The 22,398-nt window shown below is 44.5% G+C and overlaps 1 long non-coding RNA gene across 1 annotated transcript in view; it reads left to right on the top strand.

Moving 5' to 3' along the window:
* Positions 1-10,596: 10,596 nt before the first annotated feature.
* Positions 10,597-22,398, top strand: part of LOC149434594 (uncharacterized) — a 57,006-nt gene continuing 45,204 nt past the window's right edge. The window contains exon 1 of the long non-coding RNA XR_016308651.1: positions 10,597-12,489. This is a non-coding gene — a long non-coding RNA (uncharacterized LOC149434594). The remainder of the gene's footprint in view (positions 12,490-22,398) is intronic.

The raw sequence follows: 22,398 nt of genomic DNA, 5'->3' as shown, positions 1-22,398 counted from the left end.
AAGGTAGGGCGACATAGGATATCCATGGCTGGCCATGTCAGGGGCTCCAAATCAGCTCATTCAATTCTCCTAGACGGTGGAAAAGTGGTGACATATGACATTCATGGCCGGCCATGTCAGTGGCCAAATTCTTCTCATCTTCTTCTGGACAATCATCAGGGGGGTGACATATAACATCCATGGCCTGCTGTGTCAGGGTCCCCAGTTATTCTCATTTTCTTTTGGATAGTGCAAGGGGGCCAATGTATGACATTCTTGAACTGTCATGTCAGGGGCCCTAATTCACCTCATCTCCTTGCCCTGGAGAATGGAAAATGGTCTATATATCAAATCCATGGCCTGATATGCAGTCGGTTCCGAATTCTTCTCATTTTGTTCTCCTGGACAGTGGAAGGGGCCAATGTATGACATCCATGACCTGCCACATCAGGAGCCCCAATTCATCTCATCTCCTTCTACTGGAGAATGGAAGAGGGACGATTTATCACATTCATGGCCTGCTATGTCAGGGGCCCAAATTCTTCTCATCTTTTTCTCCTAGAAAATAGAAAGAGGTCAATCACAAGAGTCAGATGAAGTATTGGAACATATCCAAACCCAAGAACTGTGCACACACACCCGCACGGATGTCACAGAGGCTGTGTCCATGCAGCCACTGGGTCCCAATTGACATCAATGGGACTATCCAGCCTTGTTCAACTAGGGTGCCCCGGCATCCTGGGGAGCCTTGAGGTTTTTTCAAGGGTGCCTTGAGATTTCTTCAGGGGTGCATTGAGGTTTCTTCAGGGGAGCCTTGAGGTTTCTTCAAGGATGCCTTGAGGTTTCTTCAGGGGTGCCTTGAGGTTTCTTCAGGGGTGTCTTGAGGATTCTTCAGGGGTGCGTTGAGGTTTCTTCAGGGGTGTCTTGAGGATTCTTCAGGGGTGCGTTGAGGTTTCTTCAGGGGTGCCTTGAGGTTTCTTCAGGGGTGCCTTGATGTTTCTTCAGGGGAGCCTTGAGGTTTCTTCAAGAGTGCCTTGAGGCTTCTTCAGGGGTGCATTGAGGCTTCTTCAAGGGTGCCTTGAGGTTTCTTCAAGGGTGCCTTGAGGTTTCTTCAGGGGAGCCTTGAGGTCTCTCCAGGGGTGCCTTGGCAAAATGTCTAAAAATTGCCCAAAACTTGTATACAAGCCAGTGGGTGGAACAAGCCTGCCTTTTAGTTACACAAACCACCGGTTTTCATTGTGCGCCATTACGACCTTCTAGCCGCTGATGACATAAAAATACAATGATGTCATCAGCTGATAAGGAAGGCGTTGGGCCCCTGCATAGCATCCTTGCTTGCCTCTCCCCCACCCATCTCCATCAACACTGGGATCACATAAGCTGAGTGACTGGTCTTGTCTCCGCCCCTTCCTGCAGGTTTCTGCAGGGCCTGTAGTGGGTGGAGCCTGTTTGGTCCCTCCCGCAGGGAGGGCGGAGACAAGACCAGTCACTAAGCTTATGAGGGAGAAGAGAAACATTGGAATACTAGTCAGTACCAGGGTGCAAAGATGTATTTGCTTTGGAGGAATAAATCACCGCTAGCGTTGGGTGTCCTACGTGTGCGGATTTTGCCGCGTTCTGTAAAACCATTTGTTTCGTTTTTTACATTTTGTAGTTCGGCGCCTCAAGATCGTGCAGAATTTTAAAGGCTGCCTTGACTGGGAAAAGATTGAGAGACGCCGGAGTAGAGGATGGATGATCTAATGAATTTTTGTTGTGCCGTCTGTGTCCTGATTCCCTACACTTAGGGATCTATTTCAAAAAAAATAAAAATCCTAGCAATTGGCCGGTGAAAGTTCAAGTACATTCGTTCTGTGTTCATGGGGCAAAGATGAGGAATGTTACTGGACTATTCCCTGTGCTGGTCGAATGTTTTTCATTGCTTTAACCCCTTCCTGCCTACAGGGCACTTCTACCCCCTTCCTGCCTACCGGACACTTCTACCCCCTTCCTGACTACAGGGCACTTCTACCCCCTTCCTGCCTACAGGACACTTCTATCCCCTTCCTGCCTACCGGACACTTCTACCCCCTTCCTGCCTACAGGGCACTTCTACCCCCTTACTGCCTACAGGGCACTTCTACCCCCTTCCTGCCTACAGGGCACTTCTACCCCCTTCCTGCCTACGGAGCACTTCTACCCCCTTCCTGCCTACAGGGCACTTCTACCCCCTTCCTGCCTACAGGGCACTTCTACCCCCTTCCTGCCTACAGGACACTTCTACCCCCTTCCTGCCTACAGGGCACTTCTACCCCCTTCCTGCCTACAGGACACTTCTACCCCCTTCCTGCCTACAGGACACTTCTACCCCCTTCCTGCCTACCGGGCACTTCTACCCCCTTCCTGCCTACCGGACACTTCTACCCCCTTCCTGCCTACAGGGCACTTCTACCCCCTTCCTGCCTACAGGGCACTTCTACCCCCTTCCTGCCTACAGGGCACTTCTACCCCCTTCCTGCCTACAGGGCACTTCTACCCCCTTCCTGCCTACCGGACACTTCTACCCCCTTCCTGCCTACAGGACACTTCTACCCTCTTCCTGCCTACAGGACACTTCTACCCCCTTCCTGCCTACAGGACACTTCTACCCTCTTCCTGCCTACAGGACACTTCTACCCCCTTCCTGCCTACCGGACACTTCTACCCCCTTCCTGCCTACAGGGCACTTCTACCCTCTTCCTGCCTACAGGACACTTCTACCCCCTTCCTGCCTACAGGGCACTTCTACCCTCTTCCTGCCTACAGGACACTTCTACCCTCTTCCTGCCTACAGGACACTTCTACCCCCTTCCTGCCTACCGGACACTTCTACCCCCTTCCTGCCTACAGGGCACTTCTACCCTCTTCCCGCCTACAGGGCACTTCTACCCCCTTCCTGCCTACAGGGCACTTCTACCCCCTTCCTGCCTACAGGGCACTTCTACCCCCTTCCTGTCCAGGCCAATTTTCAGCTTTCAGCGCTGTCACACATTGAATGACAATTGCGCAGTCATGCAACACTGTACCCATATGACATTTTTATCATTTTTTTCTTTTGGTGGTATTTAATCACGGCTGGGGGTTTTATTTTTTGTGCAATAAACAAAAAAAGAGCAAAAAATTTGAAAAAAAAAAGTTTCTTTGTTTCTATTGTAAAATTTTGCAAACAGGTAATTTTTCTCCTTAACTGATGTACATTGATGAGACTGCACTGATAGGCAGCACTGATGGGCATTTATAGGCAGCACTGATGGGCACTGATAGGCAGCACTGATGAGCTGGAACTGATGATGGGTACTGATAGTCGGCACTGACTGGCGACACTGCGGGGCTGTACTTATGGGCACTGGTGGGTGACACTGGTGGGCACTGCTCAGCACTTGTAGGCAGAACTGGTGTGTGGCACTGCGGTCGGCAACTGGTTAAGAAACAAAATACCACATTTGGCCATTAAAATTTACTATAATACTTATGCAGCCCATATATGGGTCGAATTCTGAATGATTTTTCGTCCAAAAATCGAAAAACGTCGTTCGCTCGGTAATCTGATGGCGCCATCAATGATTTTGAAAATCGGCCGACCGAGTCATAAAGTTTCCCCCATATAACAAGCGAAACTTCTGTACCTTCCAGGTCACGGCTCAAGCGCATATTCTTTTCGGAAAAACGATCGTACGATTTGACCGTCATTGAGTCGAAAATTGGTCGCTGTTCATGTATTTTCCAACATGCCCGATCACCGAAAAGGGGAGGAGCCACGAATATCGGCCGGTGCCATTGACCCCACTAACAGAGCGAAAATCAGCCGGTGCCATTGACCCCACTAACAGAGCGAAAATCGTCCGGTGCCATTGACCCCACTAACAGAGCGAAAATCGTCCGGTGTCATTGACCCCACTAACAGAGCAAAAATTGTCCGGTGCCATTGACCCCACTAACAGAGCGAAAATCGTCCGGAGCCATTGACCCCACTAACAGCGAAAATCGTCCGGTGCCATTGACCCCACTAACAGCGAAAATCGTCCGGTGCCATTGACCCCACTAACAGCGAGAAAATCGTCCGGTGCCATTGACCCCACTAACAGCGAGAAAATCGTCTGGTGCCATTGACCCCACTAACAGCGAGAAAATCGTCCGGTGCCATTGACCCCACTAACAGAGAGAAAATCGTCCGGTGCCATTGACCCCACTAACAGAGCAAAAATTGTCCGGTGCCATTGACCCCACTGACAGAGCGAAAATCGTCTGGTGCCATTGACCCCACTAACAGAGCAAAAATCGTCCGGTGCCATTGACCCCACTAACAGAGCAAAAATCGTCCGGTGCCATTGACCCCACTAACAGAGCAAAAATTGTCCGGTGCCATATAAAGGATGTAATGAATGGTGAATGCAGCATCAAAGCTGTAGTGTACGCTAACCAGTTGGTAGTAATGGGTGGCCACCGGACTCCTTAAAGGAGGAGCCCCAGCAAGCCAAGACGTCACGCCGCCAGATCACGGGGATACGGCGACCACCCATTACTACCAACTGGTTAGTGTACACTACAGCTTTGATGCTGCATTCACCATTCATTACATCCTTTATATATGGGGATTGATCGCTTTTCAGTACCTAAAGTGTGTTTATAATTTTTTATCATTTTCAATAAACTATTCATTTTATGATAAAAATGCTACACTATGGGTACTATTTTTTGCTCCACATCGAGCACTTAACCCGCTAGGACCCAGGGGAGAGCTGTACCCAGCAGACCCCGTTTGTAGCCAAGCCTTAAAGGGGACCTCTAGAAGTACCATCACCATTATCCACTGAAGAGGCATCCATTCCAGGCTACATCCTACCCAGGGTTGAGGGGACCTCTGATACATTTGAGATTGTAAGCTCCCAGGATCAGGGCCCTCTAATCCCTCTTGTATTGAACTGTATTGTTACTGTATTGTCTCCCTCCATAATGTAAAGTGCTGAGCAAACTGTCGGTGCTATATAAATCCTGTATAATAATAATAATGTAAATGCGCATGTATATTGCGCCTCTGGTGAGTGTGCAATTTACCAGTTATTCCCGCACGACACTGGATCACGTGTTACTGTGTTAATCGAGTCACCTTCTTTCAGTCGTTTTGTGTTTCCACCATCACCACCTATGGAACTATTACTGCCTATTATAGTTCGTAGTGGATTTTGGCTGTTTATCAGTATTTCACATCCTGATAAGGACACTACTTATATATGCACTTTACATCGATACCTTGTTATCCTGACTGGATTTACGGTTTTTAATTTTATTTTATGATTTTTATAGCGCTGCACTACATATTTTATGACTAATAGTATAAGGATTATGATAATAGTAATAATAATAAAAATAATAATAATAAAAATACATAATAATTAACAGTAATACTATAAGGATTATGATCATAGTAATAATAATAATAATAATAATAAAAATACATAATAATTAACAGTAATAGTATAAGGATTATGATCATAGTAATAATAATAATAATAAAAATAATAATACATAATAATTAACAGTAATAGTATAAGGATTATGATCATAGTAATAATAATAATAATAATAAAAATACATAATAATTAACAGTAATACTATAAGGATTATGATCATAGTAATAATAATAAAAATATTAATACATAATAATTAACGGTAATAGTATAAGGATTATGATCATAGTATTAATAATAAAAATAAAATACATAATAATTAACAGTAATACTATAAGGATTATGATCATAGTAATAATAATAATAATAATAATAATAATAAAGAAAATAATAATTAACAGTAATAGTATAAGGATTATGATCATAGTATTAATAATAAAAATAAAATACAAATAATTAACAGTAATAGTATAAGGATTATGATAATAGTAATAATAATAATAATATTAATAAAAAAAATAATAATACATAATAATTTACAGTAATAGTATAAGGATTATGATCATATTAATAATAATCATAATAAAAATATTAATACATAATAATTAACAGTAATAGTATAAGGATTATGATAATAGTAATAATAATAATAATAATAATAATAATAATAATAAAAATACATAATAATTAACAGTAATAGTATAAGGATTAAGATCATAGTAATAATAATAGTAATAATAATAATAATACATAATAATTAACAGTAATAGTATAAGGATTATGATCATAGTAATAATAATAATAATAATAATAAAAAAAATAATAATACATAATAATTAACAGTAATAGTATAAGGATTATGATCATAGTAATAATAATAATAATAATAATACATAATAATTAACAGTAATAGTATAAGGATTATGATCATAGTAATAATAATAATAATAATACATAATAATTAACAGTAATACTATAAGGATTATGATCATAGTAATAATAATAATAATAATAATACATAATAATTTACAGTAATAGTATAAGGATTATGATCATAGTAATAATAATAATAATAAAAAAAATAATAATACATAATAATTAACAGTAATAGTATAAGGATTATGATCATAGTAATAATAATAATAATAAAAAAAATAATAATACATAATAATTAACGGTAATAGTATAAGGATTATGATCATAGTATTAATAATAAAAATAAAATACAAATAATTAACAGTAATAGTATAAGGATTATGATCATAGTAATAATAATAATAATAATAATAATAAAGAAAATAATAATTAACAGTAATAGTATAAGGATTATGATCATAGTATTAATAATAAAAATAAAATACAAATAATTAACAGTAATAGTATAAGGATTATGATAATAGTAATAATAATAATAATATTAATAAAAAAAATAATAATACATAATAATTTACAGTAATAGTATAAGGATTATGATCATATTAATAATAATCATAATAAAAATATTAATACATAATAATTAACAGTAATAGTATAAGGATTATGATCATAGTAATAATAATAGTAATAATAATAATAATACATAATAATTAACAGTAATAGTATAAGGATTATGATCATAGTAATAATAATTGTTCTTGTAGTCATATAGCAGTAATAGCAGGTAAATACTGTTACTACTACTACTAATAATAATAATAATAAGAAGAAGAAGAAGAAGGAAGAGGTGGGATGCAGTATTAGTAGATGGATGATAAGAACAAGAATGATAAATATTAATAGCACTATAATAATAGCAGAAGGATAATAATAATTCAAAATAATAATAATATAGTTGTTGTACTGGATGGAGAATAGTAATAAAAATAGCAGGATAATATCAGATATACTGGTATCTTGTAGATTGTAAGCTCTCGGGATCAGGCCCTCTGTCTCCTCTTGTACCAAGTTGTATTGTAACTGTCATGTCTGCTTTCATTTTGTACAGCGCTGCGCACACTGTTGGCGCCATATAAATCCTGTATAATAATAATAATAATACAGGGCGGCAGCGGTGCGCAAAATCACATATATATACGTGATTTTGCATCTCCGTGTAGGGGGCCCCTGCCCTACCCGTGCCGCCATTTTTCGGCCACGGCTGTCAATCATCGGGTCCTGGCCAGTAATTACCCGCCAGCGCCCGGTGATTACCGAGCATCTCCGACGGGGAGGAAGATTGTTTTGTTTACTAACAGTATTCTTCTCTGTCAGCTCGAGCACACAGCACAGCACAGCCATCCAGAGCAGTGTGATTACAGTGAAGCACCCCCTCCCCCCAGTACAACACTCCCTACACATAGTTAGCCCTTTGATCGCCCCTCACATTAACCCCTTCCTGCCCAGTGCCATTAGTACAGTGTCAGTGCTTTTTTTTTTTTTAGCACTGATCACTGTATTAGTCTCATTAGGATGTCAGTGACACCAAGTCAGTTTCCCCCCTTCAGTGTCAGAATGCCCACTGCAGTCCTGCTAACAGTCGCTGATCGCCGCCATTACTAATAGAAAAAAAAATCCCATTATCCATACCACCATTTGTAGACGCTATAACTTTCATGTAAAGCAATTAATTTACACATTGGGATTTTTTTTTTTTTGCAAAGACACGGAGCATAATACATTATGGCCTAAATTTATGACAAAATTAGATTTTTTTCAGTTTTTTTACTGGACATGTTTAATAGCTAAAAAGTCAAAAATATTGTTTTTTTTCAAAATTGTCGGTCTTTTTTTGTTTATAGCACAGAAAATAAAAAAACTCACAGGCGATCAAATACCACCGAAAGAAAGCTCACTTCGTGAAAAAAAAAGGACATAAATTTCATTTGGGTGCAGCATTCCACGACCGCGCAATTGTTTGTTAAAATAATGCAGCGCGTAACGCAAAAAATGGCCTGGTCAGGAAGGGGGGGGGGGGGGGGGGATCCTCTGGAGAATAAATAATAATAATGATAATAATTATATCAACACAGCAGTGATAGCAGACTGACAATAATAACACTAAAATGATGATGATGATGATGATGATGATGTTGATAAGTAGCAATAGCAGATAGGGACTAATAATAATAATAATATAAACTATTGTTATTATGATCATTATTATTTAGCTGTAATATTAGGTAAATACTACTACTGCTTAATAATAATACTAAGAAGAAGAAGAAGGAAATGCAGTATTAATAGAGGGATAATAATAATAATTATTATTTAATATTTATTATTATTAGAAATAATAATGACATAGCTCTTGTATTAGATGGTGATGGTGGTGGTGATGATGGTGATGATGGTGATGGTGGTGATGATGGTGATGGTGGTGTTGATGGTGATGATGATGGTGATGGTGATGATGGTGATGATGGTGATGGTGATGATGGTGATGATGGTGATGGTGGTGATGATGGTGATGGTGGTGATGATGGTGATGGTGGTGATGATGGTGATGGTGATGATGGTGATGATGATGGTGATAATGGTGATGGTGGTGATGATGGTGATGATGGTGATGATGATGATGATGATGGTGATGATGGTGATGATGGTGATGGTGGTGATGGTGGTGATGGTGATGATGATGGTGATAATGGTGATGGTGGTGATGATGGTGATAATGATGATGATGGTGATGATGGTGATGGTGATGATGGTGATGATGGTGATGGTGATGGTGGTGATGATGGTGATGATGGTGATGGTGATGATGGTGATGATGGTGATGATGGTGATGGTGGTGATGGTGGTGATGATGGTGATGATGATGGTGGTGATGGTGATGATGATGGTGATGATGGTGATGGTGATGGTGATGATGGTGATGGTGGTGATGATGGTGATGATGATGGTGATGGTGATGATGGTGATGATGGTGATGGTGGTGATGATGGTGATGGTGATGATGATGGTGATGGTGATGATGATGGTGATGATGATGATGATGATGGTGATGGTGATGATGGTGATGATGATGGTGATGGTGATGATGATGATGGTGATGGTGATGATGGTGATGGTGGTGATGATGATGGTGATGATGGTGATGATGATGATGATGGTGATGATGATGATGGTGATGATGATGATGGTGATGATGGTGATGATGGTGACGGTGATGGTGGTGATGGTGATGGTGATGATGACTACAACTATATAGCAGTAATTGTAGATGGGGATAGCAATAATTACTATCAATAATATATAGCAGTAATATTAGGTAAATACTTCTACTACTAATAATAATAACACTAAGAAGACCACTGCAGTATTAATAGATGGATAATGATAAAATAATAATATTACAGATATAGTAGACGGATAAAAAGAATAATAATAAATATAATATATAATGATATAACCATTGTAGTAGACGGAGAATAGTGATAATGATGGTGATAATAAGAAGAAGAAGGAGGAGAAGGAGGAGGAGAAGGTGAAGGAGAAGGAGGAGGAGGAGCAGAAGAAGAAGATAGCAGTTATAGCAGACTGACAATAATAACAATAAAATAATAATAATAACTAGTAGTAATAGTAGATGGGGCTAATAATATAAATTATTGTTTTTATGATTATTATTATTTAGCTGTAATATTAGGTAAATACTGTTACTACTACTTAATAATAATACTACGAAGAAGAGAAAAAGAAGAAGAAGAAGAGAAGAAGAAGAAGAAGAAGAAGAAGAAGAAGAAGAAGAAGAAGAAGGAAATGCAGTATTAAGAAATGGATAATAATAATTATTATTATTTAATATTTATTATTATTAGAAATAATAATGATATAATCCTTGTATTAGATGGAGAATAGTGATGATGATGATGATGATAATATATAGCAGTAATATTAGGTAAATACTGCTAATAATAATACTAAGAAGAAGAAGGAAATGCAGCATTAATAGATGGAAAATAATAAAATAATAATATTGCAGATCTAGTAGACGGATAAAAAGAATAATAATAAATATAATATATAATGATATAACCATTGTGGTAGACGGAGAATAGTGATAATGATGGTGACAGGACAGCGCGGCATTCTGCGGAGTGTCCGGCGGGGGGCAGCAGCGCTCCCTCTGGCACACTCCGCCGTCGGTAGATCGCGGTTGCTCGGAGGCCAATAAAGGTGATGGGAGGGGGGGGGGGAGGGGATCCGGCGTCTCTCCGGTCGGAGTTGGGAAGTTGGTGTCTCCTGTGTTCGGCTCTGGCTGCTCCGTCCCGGCTGTGTGCCGACTGTGGAGGGGGAGGGGGGAGCAATGAGCGGAGGACGGATGGACTGACCCCGGGGTCTGGAGACCCAACACCGGGGCAGGAGGACTGCACACTGATATACGGAGCCATACGTCACTCTGACCACCTACCTGAGAGCACCTACTAGAGAGCACCTATCTGAGGGCACCTACCTGTGGGCACTTATCTGAGGCCACCTACATGAGAGCACCTATCTGAGGCCACCTACATGAGAGCACCTATCTGAGGGCACCTACCTGTGGGCACCTATCAGAGGCCACCTACCCGAGAGCACCTATCTGAGGCCACCTACCCGAGAGCACCTATCTGAGGCCACCTATCTGAGAGCACCTATCTGAGGCCACCTACCCGAGAGCACCTATCTGAGGCCACCTATCTGAGAGCACCTATCTGAGGCCACCTACCCGAGAGCACCTATCTGAGGCCACCTACCCGAGAGCACCTATCTGAGGCCACCTACCCGAGAGCACCTATCTGAGGCCACCTACCCGAGAGCACCTATCTGAGGCCACCTATCTGAGAGCACCTATCTGAGGCCACCTACATGAGAGCACCTACCTGAAGGCACCTACATGAGAGCACCTACTGGGCACCATACAATAACCCTGGACTCTTCCCACACAGGAGAACCTGAAGATATTGCCAGGGGCCACCCTGGGCATCATACCGGGCACCTGGCACCAGCTTGGCTCCATACAGTAACCCTGGGCTCCCTACAACCAGGTCAGCACAGGGGGCCCCATAGAGTAACCCTGGGCTCTTGGGCACCCTACAACCAGGTCAGCACAGGGGGCCCCATGCAGTAACCCTGGGCTCCCTACAACCAGGTCAGCACAGGGGGCCCCATGCAGTAACCCTGGGCTCTTGGGCTCCCTACAACCAGGTCAGCACAGGGGGCCCCATGCAGTAACCCTGGGCTCTTGGGCACCCTACAACCAGGTCAGCACAGGGGGCCCCATGCAGTAACCCTGGGCTCCCTACAACCAGGTCAGCACAGGGGGCCCCATACAGTAACCCTGGGCTCTTCTCTGGCCCCCATTGGGTGCTCAGATACAGGAGAACCTGAAGAAAGTCCCAGGAGACCACGTGGGCATCATACTGGGCACTACAAGCCAAGTGTCCCATCCAGGGGGCTCCAGAACTGGCCCCCCCCCAGCCCTCCAGGCACCCCATGACCTGTAGAGTGGACCCCAATGTGAGACGCCTGTACTGGGGGGTGATGGGCTCTTTGGGGGGTTGTCCTCTAGTTGGAGGCATGCCAGTGGGCAATATGTAATGCGGTCCCTCATCATCATCCTCTCAGCGGGCACCACCCTGACCACAAGGAGAACTCCTATCAGAAGAGTGGAAATCCTGTCAGAAGTGCCACCCCCCCCCCCCCCCGTACCATCCCCCCCCCCCCATCTGGCACACATTGGAATAGCCCCCACAGAGACAGAGACATGAAGTCTTCCCGGTGAACGTCTCCTCTGGAGGTCAGTCCCATTGCTGGATGTCATTGGTCACGTTCCCCCTCCCCCACGGGGGGCACCCATGGGACCCGCTCCGCCCCGGAGCACTCAGCAGGTGACAGGACAGTCGTGAACAGGACCGGCGGTGAGAGCAGATGTGGCCCCTGCACCCTCCCGGGCCCCCTCTTCCCTGATATGTAACATTTCATCCGGATCCCTGGATACCCAGCGCTGCCAATCGTGTGTCTGCCAGCCCCCCGCCGAGGTCTTGGCTGCGTCTGCGGGAACACCGGGACCCTCTGCCGTGCCAACTCCCCTCCCCCACCGACGGAGCTCCGGACACCAAACAAGGTAATTAGGCAACTTCCAAGCTGTGTGTGTGTGCGTGTGTGTGTGGGGGGGGAGGTGTTCTGTAGTCCTGTCCCAGGGTGCCAACATTGCTCCCCTATGACATGGTACTCTCTGCCTGAGCTGTACTTGTATCAGGTATAACGTTCTGAGGACTACAGAACCCTGACTCTCCATGGAATGGGAAGGAATAGAGGAGGAGGTGTTCTGTAGTCCTGCCCTGTGAGGGGTTAAACAAGTTCATTTTGCCGGTTTGTATCCACATGTAGAATTGTATCGGAAAGAGAGAAGATACATTGTATCCTACCCGTCCTGATATGGGGGGGGGGGGGGGGCTGCGCTGTTCCTCACCCGGGGATCCTGCCGGGAACACACTTCCTGTCCCGGGGTGACAACGCTCGCTGTATTGTATTGGGGGGGACAGAAACCAGATAGGACTACACAACACCTCCCACTTACTTCTTCTCCGTAACATAAAGGGATGGGGTGCTGGGATCCGCAGATAAATGTAACCGAAAAGAGTACTGTACCAATGTCACCCTGGGACAGGACTACAGAACACCTCCTCCTCTATTCCTTCACATTCCATGGAGGGTCGGGGTTCTGTAGTCATCAGAATGTTATAACTGATACAAGTACAGCTCAGGCAGAGAGTATCATATCATAAGGGAGCAATGCTGGTACCCTGGGCCAGAACTATAGCACACCTCCTCCTTTATTCCTTCCCATGCCATAGAGGAACAGGGGTTCTCTAGTCCTCAGAACAATGTAACCGATAAGAACAGAGCTCAGGCAGAGAGTATTGTATCTGTGGAGGAGCAATGTTGGCACCCTAAGATAGGACTACAGAACACCTCCCCCTCTCCTCATCTACATAACATCGAGGGGTGGGGTTGTGTAGTCAGGAGGACTGTGTCTATGGGGGAGAAATGTTCTTATTCTGGAACAGGACTACAACCCGCTCCCCTCCTCTTCTCCATACCATAGAGGGATGGGGTTCTGTAGCCCTCCGAACAATGTAACTGATAACAGTTTTAAACTATGAAAGAGCATTGTTGTCACCCTGGGCCAGAACTACAAACACCTCCCCATCCCCTCATCTCCACAACATAGAGGGATGGGGTTCTGTAGTTCTCTGAAAAATGTAACAGATAGCAGGGCAGGCACAGGCAGAGAGTAGTGTGTCTATGAGGGAGCAATGTTGTCACCCTAGGACAGGACTACAAACACCTCCATTCTGAACAATGTAACTGATAAGAGTGCAGCGCAGGCAGAAAGTACTGTATTAAGGAAAGAGCAGTGTTGTCACCCTGAGACGGAACTACAAACACCTTCCCCTCTTCTCAGTGGGGTTCTGTAGTCCTCAGAATAGTGTAACAAATAGGAGTGCAGCTCAGGCAGGGATGAGGGAGCCATGTTGTTACTCTAGGACAGGACTACAAACACCTTCCCCATCTCCACAACGTAGACGGATGGGGTTCTGTAGCCCTCATAAAACTGTAACAGACAGCAGGACAGGCACAGGCAGAGAGTAGTGTGTCTATGAGGGACCAATGTTATTACCCTACAACAGGACTACAAACACCTCCCCCATCCCCTCATCTCCTTAGCATAGAGGGATGGGGTTCTGTAGCCCTCAGAAGAATGTAACAGACAGTAGGAAAGGCAGAGAGTAGTGTGTCTATGAGCAGGGGCGGACTGACTCATGGGGCCCCTGGGCAATAGGGGATCATGGGGCCCCTGTGTCCTCGCCCACACTCAAACCACACCCAAAAAAGCCTATGAAAGGTACCAGGGGCATGTCATGGGGCCCCTTATTGATCCCGGGCCCTCGGGCGGTACCCGAGTTCCCCCATGGTCAGTCCACCCCTGTCTATGAGGGAGCAATGTTGTTACCCTAGGACAGGACTACAAACACCTCCCCCATCCCCTCATCTCTTTAGCCTAGAGGGATGGGGTTCTGTAGCCCTCAGAAGAATGTAACAGACAGCAGGGCAGGCAGAGAGTAGTGTGTCTATGAGGGAGCAACAGGACTAAATACACCAGCCCCTCTCTTCATCTCTGTAATATGGGGGGGGGGGTTTGTAGTTCACAGAGATAACTGGAAACAATGTATCTGAAAACAGCTCAGGCAGCTCTCTGGATTTCTGGCAGGATCAGTGGGCGTATTCTGCACATATGACGGAATATTGGCAATGGTGAATGTAACAAACCCGGGAGCCAATCAGAGCAGAGGATAGTTGGGGCGATACAATGTAACACTTTGTTCAGTGAAGGCAGAGAATGGGGCTCATTCCACCTCTTTGGCTGAAGGATTCCGGCGCTCCCTGAATTGTTCTCTTTCTGACCGTTCACCGAATAAAGATCTCTGCGCTTTGAATCGATGGCGGCGGTGCGCTGATGCCGCGTCCCATCCGGGGGGGTACACCCGAGAAAAGCGTAAGGGCGCCTTCACGCCACAGCGCAGAGAAAACGCACGTGCAGCTTCTACCGCCTCATGCCGCGTACTGCATTGTTTTTTTTCGCAAAGAAAACATCGCAAACTCCCAGCATATATTTATTTTTCCGAACACAACGCTTTGGCATGAACGGGCAGCGAGAATATTTGCCGCGTCCTTTGCGTGGACCACGCCGGCGCCAGGCATCACGCAGCGCATTTTTTTTTTGTAATGCGATAAAACGCGCTGCAATGGCCGCCGATGTGATTGGAAGGAGCGCAAGAGAGGATGAAATGAATGAAAGTGAAGCCATTAAAAAAAGAGGCCGGCAAAAATGGACTGCAGAGCGTTCGAAAAACTCAGCCGCCGGTCACGCCGCCGCCATTTTTAAATGTGCGTGCGATTTCTGAAGACTTTATGGCGACTTGTGAAGATTTTCAACTATTTCTTGCGATTTGCGATTTCCATTCTTTTCTATGTCTGTGAAATCGCAACAAAACGGCAGAAAAAGTCACGCTAGGACTACTCCAGAAATTGCGCCGCAGCAAATCGCACGTGTTGAGACACCGACATTCACATTCATTGGATGCGATTTCTGAAAACTTTATAGCTGCTTGTGAAGATTTTCAACGATTTCTTGCAACTTGCGATTTCCATTCTATTCTATGAAATCGCAACAAAACTGCAGAAAAAATCACGCCAAAACTACTTTAAAAATGGCGCCGCAGCAAATCGCACGTGTTGAGGCGCCGACATTCACATTCATTACATGCGATTTCAGGTGCTATTTCTGAAGAATTTATGGCGACTTGTGAAGATTTTCAACAATTTCTTGCAATTTGCGATTTCCATGATATTCAATGTCTGTGAAATCGCAACAAAACTGCAGAAAAAAATCACGCCAGAACTAATTTAGAAATGTTGCTGCAGCAAATCGCACGTGTTGAGACGCCGACATTCACATTCATTAGATGCGATTTCTGAAGACTTTATGGCTACTTGTGAAGATTTTCAACAATTTCTTGCAATTTGCATTGCGATTTCCATTCTATGTCTGTGAAATCGCAACAATACTGCAGAAAAAGTCACGCAGGAACTACTTTAGAAATCGCACCGCAGCAAAACGCACGTGTCAAGATGCCGACATTCACATTAATTGGATGCGATTTTACGTGCGATTTCAGTTTGCAAATCGCAGTGGTGTGACCGCGCACTTTATTGCTGCTTGTGAAGATTTTCAATGATTTCTTGGACTTTGCGATTTCCATTATTGTATGTGAAATCGCAAGAAAACTGCAGAAAAATCACGCCAGAACTACTTTAGAAATCGCACCGCAGCAAATTGTGTGTGTTGAGACACCGATGTTTACATTCATTAGATGCGATTTCCGATGCGATTTCTGAAAACTTTATAGCTACTTGTGAAGATTGTCATCGATTTCTTGCAATTTGCAGAGCGATTTTCATTATAGTCTCTGTATGTGAAATCGCAACAAAACTGCAGAAAAAGTCACGCCGGAACGGCTTTAGATATCGCGCCGCAGCAAATCGCACGTGTTGAGACACCGACATTCACATTCATTACATGCGATTTCCAAAGACTTTATGGCGACTTGTGAAGATTTTCATCGATTTCTTGCACTTTGCGATTTCCATTATAGTCTCTGTATGTGAAATCGCAACAAAACTGCAGAAAAATCACGCCAGAACAACTTTAGAAATCGCGCCGCAGCAAATTGCACGTGTTAAGACGCTGACATTCGCATTCATTGGATGCGATTTCAGCTGCGATTTCCCAAGACTTTATGGCAACTTGTGAAGATTTTCACTGATTTCTTGCGATTTGCGATTTCCATTATAGTCTCTGTATCTGAAATCGCAACTAAACTGCAGAAAAAAAATCACGCCAGAACGACTTTAGAAATGGCGCTGCAGCAAATCGCACGTGTTAAGACCCTGACATTTACATTCATTGGATGCGATTTCAGGTGCAATTTCAGTTTGCAAGTCGCACAGGTGTGACCGGCACTTTATTTCTGCTTGTGAAGATTTTCAACAATTTCTTGCGATTCGCATTACGACTTCTACTTTAGAAATCGCACTGCAGCTAATCGCACGTTAAGACGCCGACATTAGTATTCATTAGATGCCATTTCAATTCCCAAATCGCCCCGAAATCGCAGCGGTATGACCGGCACTAATACACAATACTAACGTGAGAACGATGATTTTGTTTCATATGAATGACCCCCAACAGAGGAAGTCGCTCGCAGTAAAAAAACTAAACGGACGCCATAGAAGTAAAACATATTGTAGATAAATGGCGTCGTGTGCACAGGGATGGTGGGAACCCCTCATAATGGGCACAGCTGGTGTACAGACCCGGGAACTCAGCACAGGGATGGTGGGAACCCCTCATAATGGGCACAGCTGGTGTACAGACCCGGGAACTCAGCACAGGGATGGTGGGAACCCCTCATAATGGGCACAGCGGGTGTACAGACTCGGGAACTCAGCACAGGGATGGTGGGAACCCCTCATAATGGGCACAGCGGGTGTACAGACCCGGGAACTCAGCACAGGGGTGGTGGGAACCCCTCATAATGGGCACAGCGGGCGTACAGACCCGGGAACTCAGCACAGGGGTGGTGGGAACCCCTCATAATGGGCACAGCGGGCGTACAGACCCGGGAACTCAGCACAGTGATGGTGGGAACCCCTCGTAATGGGCACAGCGGGTGTACAGACCCGGGAACTCAACACAGGGGTGGTGGGAACCCCTCCTAATGAGCACAGCGGGCATACAGACCCGGGAACTCAGCACAGGGGTGGTGGGAACCCCTCATAATGGGCACAGCGGGCGTACAGACCCGGGAACTCAGCACAGTGATGGTGGGAACCCCTCATAATGGGCACAGCGGGCGTACAGACCCGGGAACTCAGCACAGTGATGGTGGGAACCCCTCGTAATGGGCACAGCGGGCGTACAGACCCGGGAACTCAGCACAGGGGTGGTGGGAACCCCTCCTAATGGGCACAGCGGGCGTACAGACCCGGGAACTCAGCACAGGGGTGGTGGGAACCCCTCCTAATGGGCACAGCGGGCGTACAGACCCGGGAACTCAGCACAGGGGTGGTGGGAACCCCTCCTAATGGGCACAGCGGACGTACAGACCCGGGAACTCAGCACAGGGATGGTGGGAACCCCTCATAATGGGCACAGAAAGTTGTACTCAGGCTGCAGCACACACTCAGTTCTTATTAGTAAAATGAAGATTTATTTTTGTAAACGTTCAAATAAAAAACTGACCCCCAAGCCGTGATCAGCCCGTTGTAGGCGGACGGTTTGGGGTGGTGATCCCACTTCGGGGTGTCGCTGTCCCGGGGACCTCGGAGTTGCAGTCACTGACAGTGCAGGTGAGCGGCTGGGAAGACAAGTGTGAACATGACATGTGCCGCCTGACCTGACCTTCCATTATAGAAGGGCTGTTATTATAGGAGGGAGGGGCCCCAGGGCGGAGCACTTCCTCATTCTATCTATAGATATTCATGAGTGACACCTTGTATCATAGAAGAGAAACTGCTGTGACATTGTTATCTCTGTACAGGCAGCCTTCATCCTATCCCACTCATCTACAATCCATCCACAATCCACGGAAAATACAACTCCAACTCTATACAGACTATTCCAGAATATACAAAAGTGATGCCGACGCGTTTCACGGACTTCTTCAGGAGAAGGTATCGGTGATTCCTGTGTAACGTTTTCATATCTGTGATGGATGAATGGCAACATAGTAGATATACAATAAGTTACAGGGATCATCGACACAACACATACGTTCCAGGTTGGAGGACACTAGTTTCAGGCACCACAATTGGTTGGTTGGTTTGGTGGGTGGAGACAGTTTAGCAACCTTGAGTCCAATTGGGTCATTGACACTCTGAGGCTTGTCCACGGATAGCACAGCTTCAACTGTATATAGACAATTCCAGAATATACAAAAGTGATACCGACGTGTTTCGTGGACTTCTTCAGGAGAAGGTATCGGTGATTCCTGTATAACGTTTTCATATCTGTGATGGATGAATGGCAACATAGTAGATATACAATAAGTTACAGGGATCAGCGACATAACACATACGTTCCAGGTTGGAGGACACTAGTTTCAGGCACCACAATTGGTTGGTTGGTTTGGTGGGTGGCGACCTTAAGTCCAATTGGGTCATTGACACTCTGAGGCATGTCCACAGATAGTACAACTTCAACTGTATATATAGTGAAGGAAATAAGTATTTGATCCCCTGCTGATTTTTTCAATGATGTCTGTAACTTATTGTACCGATACCTTTCTCCTGAAGAAGTCCATGAAACACGTCAACATCCCTTTTTGTATATTCTGCAATTCATGGACTTCTTCAGGAGAAGGTATCGGCGATTCCTGTATAACGTTTTCATGTCTGTGATGGATAAATGGCAACATAGTAAATATACAATAAGTGACAGATGTCATTAACACAACATATGCATTCCGGGATCAAAGACACCCATTTCTGCCACCGCAGTTAGTAGGCTGGTCTGGTGGGCGGACGCAGTTTGGCGACCTTGAGTCCAGTTGGGTCATTGCCACCTTGAAGCATGTCCACGGATAGTACAACTTCAGTTGTATACAGACTATTCCAGAATATCCAAAAGTGATGTTGACGTGTTTCGTGGACTTCTTCAGGAGAAAGGTATCGGTGATTCCTGTATAACGTTTTCATATCTGTGATGAATAAATGGCAACACAGTAGATATACAATAAGTTACAGACATCATTGACATAACACATACGTTCCAGGTTGGAGGACACTAGTTTCAGGCACCACAATTGGTTGGTTTGTTGGTTTGGTGGGTGGAAACAGTTTAGCGACCTTGAGTCCAACTGGGTCATTGACACTCTGAGGCTTGTCCACAGACAGTACAAGTTCAACTGTATATATAGTGAAGGAAAAAGGTATTTGATCCCCTGCTGATTTTGTCAATGATGTCTGTAACTTATTGTATATTTACTATGTTGCCATTCATCCATCACAGATATGAAAACGTTATACAGGAATCACCGATACCTTCTCCTGAAGAAGTCCGAGAAACGCGTCAACATCACTTTTTTATATTCTGGAATTCGCGGACTTCTTTCGGAGAAGGTATCAGTGATTCCTGTATAACGTTTTCATATCTGTGATGGATGAAAGGCAACATAGTAAATATACAATAAGTGACAGATGTCATTAACACAACATATGCATTCCGGGATGGAGGACACCCGTTTCTGCCACTGCAGTCAGTTGGCGGTCTGGTGGGCGGAGACAGGATGGTGACCTTGAGTCCAATTGGTTCATTGACACTCTGAGGCATGTCCACAGATAGTACAACTTCAACTGTATATAGACTATTCCAGTATATGCGAAAAGTGATACCGACGCGTTTCGCGGACTTCTTCAGGAGTAGGTATCTGTATATCTGTATAACGTTTTCCTATCTTGGATGGATAAATGGCAACATAGTAAATATACAATAAGTTACAGGGATCACTGACATAACACCTACGTTCCAGGGTGGAGGACACTAGTTTCTGGCACCACAATTGGTTGGCTGGTCTGGTGGGTGGAGACAGGATGGTGACCTTGAGTCCAGTTGGGTCATTGACACTCTGAGGCATGTCCACAGATAGTGAAGGAAATAAGTATTTGATCCCCTGCTGATTTTGTCGATGTCTGTAACTTATTGTATATTTACTATGTTGCCATTCATCCATCACAGATAGGAAAACGTTATACAGGAATCACCGATACCTTCTCCTGAAGAAGTCCACAAAACACGTCAACATCACTTTTTGTTATTCTGGAAAAAGCGGATTTCTTCCGGAGAAAGGTATCAGTGATTCCTGTATAACGTTTTCCTATCTGTGATGGATGAATGGCAACATAGTAAATATACAATAAGTTACAGACATCATTGACACAACATATGCATTCTGGGATGAAGGACACCCGTTTCTGCCACTGCAGTCAGTTGGCGGTCTGGTGGGCGGAGACAGGATGGTGACCTTGAGTCCAGTTGGGTCATTGACACTCTGAGGCATGTCCACAGATAGTACAACTTCAACTGTATATAGACTATTCCAGAATATACACAAAGGGATGTTGACGCGTTTCGTGGACTTCTTCAGGAGAAGGTATCAGTGATTCCTGTATAATGTTTTCATATCTGTGATGGATAAATGGCAACATAGTAAATATACAATAAGTTACAGGGATCATCGACATAACACATACGTTCCAGAGTGGAGGACACTAGTTTCCGGCACCACAATTGGTTGGCTGGTCTGGGGGGCGGAGACAGGATGGTGACCTTGAGTCCAGTTGGGTCATTGACACTCTGAGGCATGTCCACAGATAGTACAACGTCAACTGTATATACAGTGAAGGAAATAAGTATTTGATCCCCTGCTGATTTTGTCAATGATGTCTGTAACTTATTGTATATTTACTATGTTGCCATTCATCCATCACAGATATGAATACATTATATAGGAATCTCCGATACCTTCTCCTGAAGAAGTCCGCGAAACGCGTCATCAGTTTTTGTTTTTTTTCTGGAATTCGTGGACTTCTAAAGGAGAAAGGTATCAGTGATTCCTGTATAATGTTTTCATATCTGTGATGGATAAATGGCAACATAGTAAATATACAATAAGTTGCAGATGTCATTAACACAACATATGCATTCCGGGATGGAGGACACTAGTTTCTGCCACCGCAGTCAGTTGGCTGGTGTGGGTGGAGACAGTTTGGCGACCTTGAGTCCAGTTGGGTCATGGACACTCTGAAGCATGTCCACGGATAGTACAACATCAACTGTATATAGACTATTCCAGAATATCCAAAAGGGATGTTGACGCGTTTCGTGGACTTCTTCAGGAGGAGGTATCAGTGATTCCTATATAATGTTTTCATATCTGTGATGGATAAATGGCAACATAGTAGATATACAATAAGTTACAGGGATCATCGACATAACACATACGTTCCAGGGTGGAGGACACTAGTTTCTGGCACCACAATTGGTTGGCTGGTCTGGTGGGCGGTGACAGGATGGTGACCTTGAGTCTCATTGGGTCATTGATGCTCTGGGGCGAGGGGTTGCTTTTTCTGCCTGGCCTGATCAGTAAGGTTCCACCTTTTGGGGGGGGGGGGGCTTGCTTTTGAAATGGTCATCCTTAGAGGGTTTACCACTTTGGTGACCACCTTGGCATCCTCTTCTTGCCAGGGCTTGACAAAGTTGCTTTGAACCCAGGAGCCAGCTGTGACAGGAGTGATTTGGGTGGGGGGGCCATGGAACACAGCCCCCTTTGGAGAGGTGGGGAGACCCCTGTCTCGGCTCCCCATATCCCTCTTATGTGTAAGTCACCCTGTGCCTGTTAGGGGTACA

The sequence above is a fragment of the Staurois parvus genome, unplaced genomic scaffold, assembly GCF_062004578.1.
Source record: "Staurois parvus isolate SC_StPar_1 unplaced genomic scaffold, SC_StPar_1.0 ptg001729l, whole genome shotgun sequence".
Taxonomy (NCBI): Eukaryota; Metazoa; Chordata; class Amphibia; order Anura; family Ranidae; genus Staurois; species Staurois parvus.
Note: the sequence above shows the minus strand (reverse complement) of the source record. Positions and strands in the feature narration are given on the sequence as shown.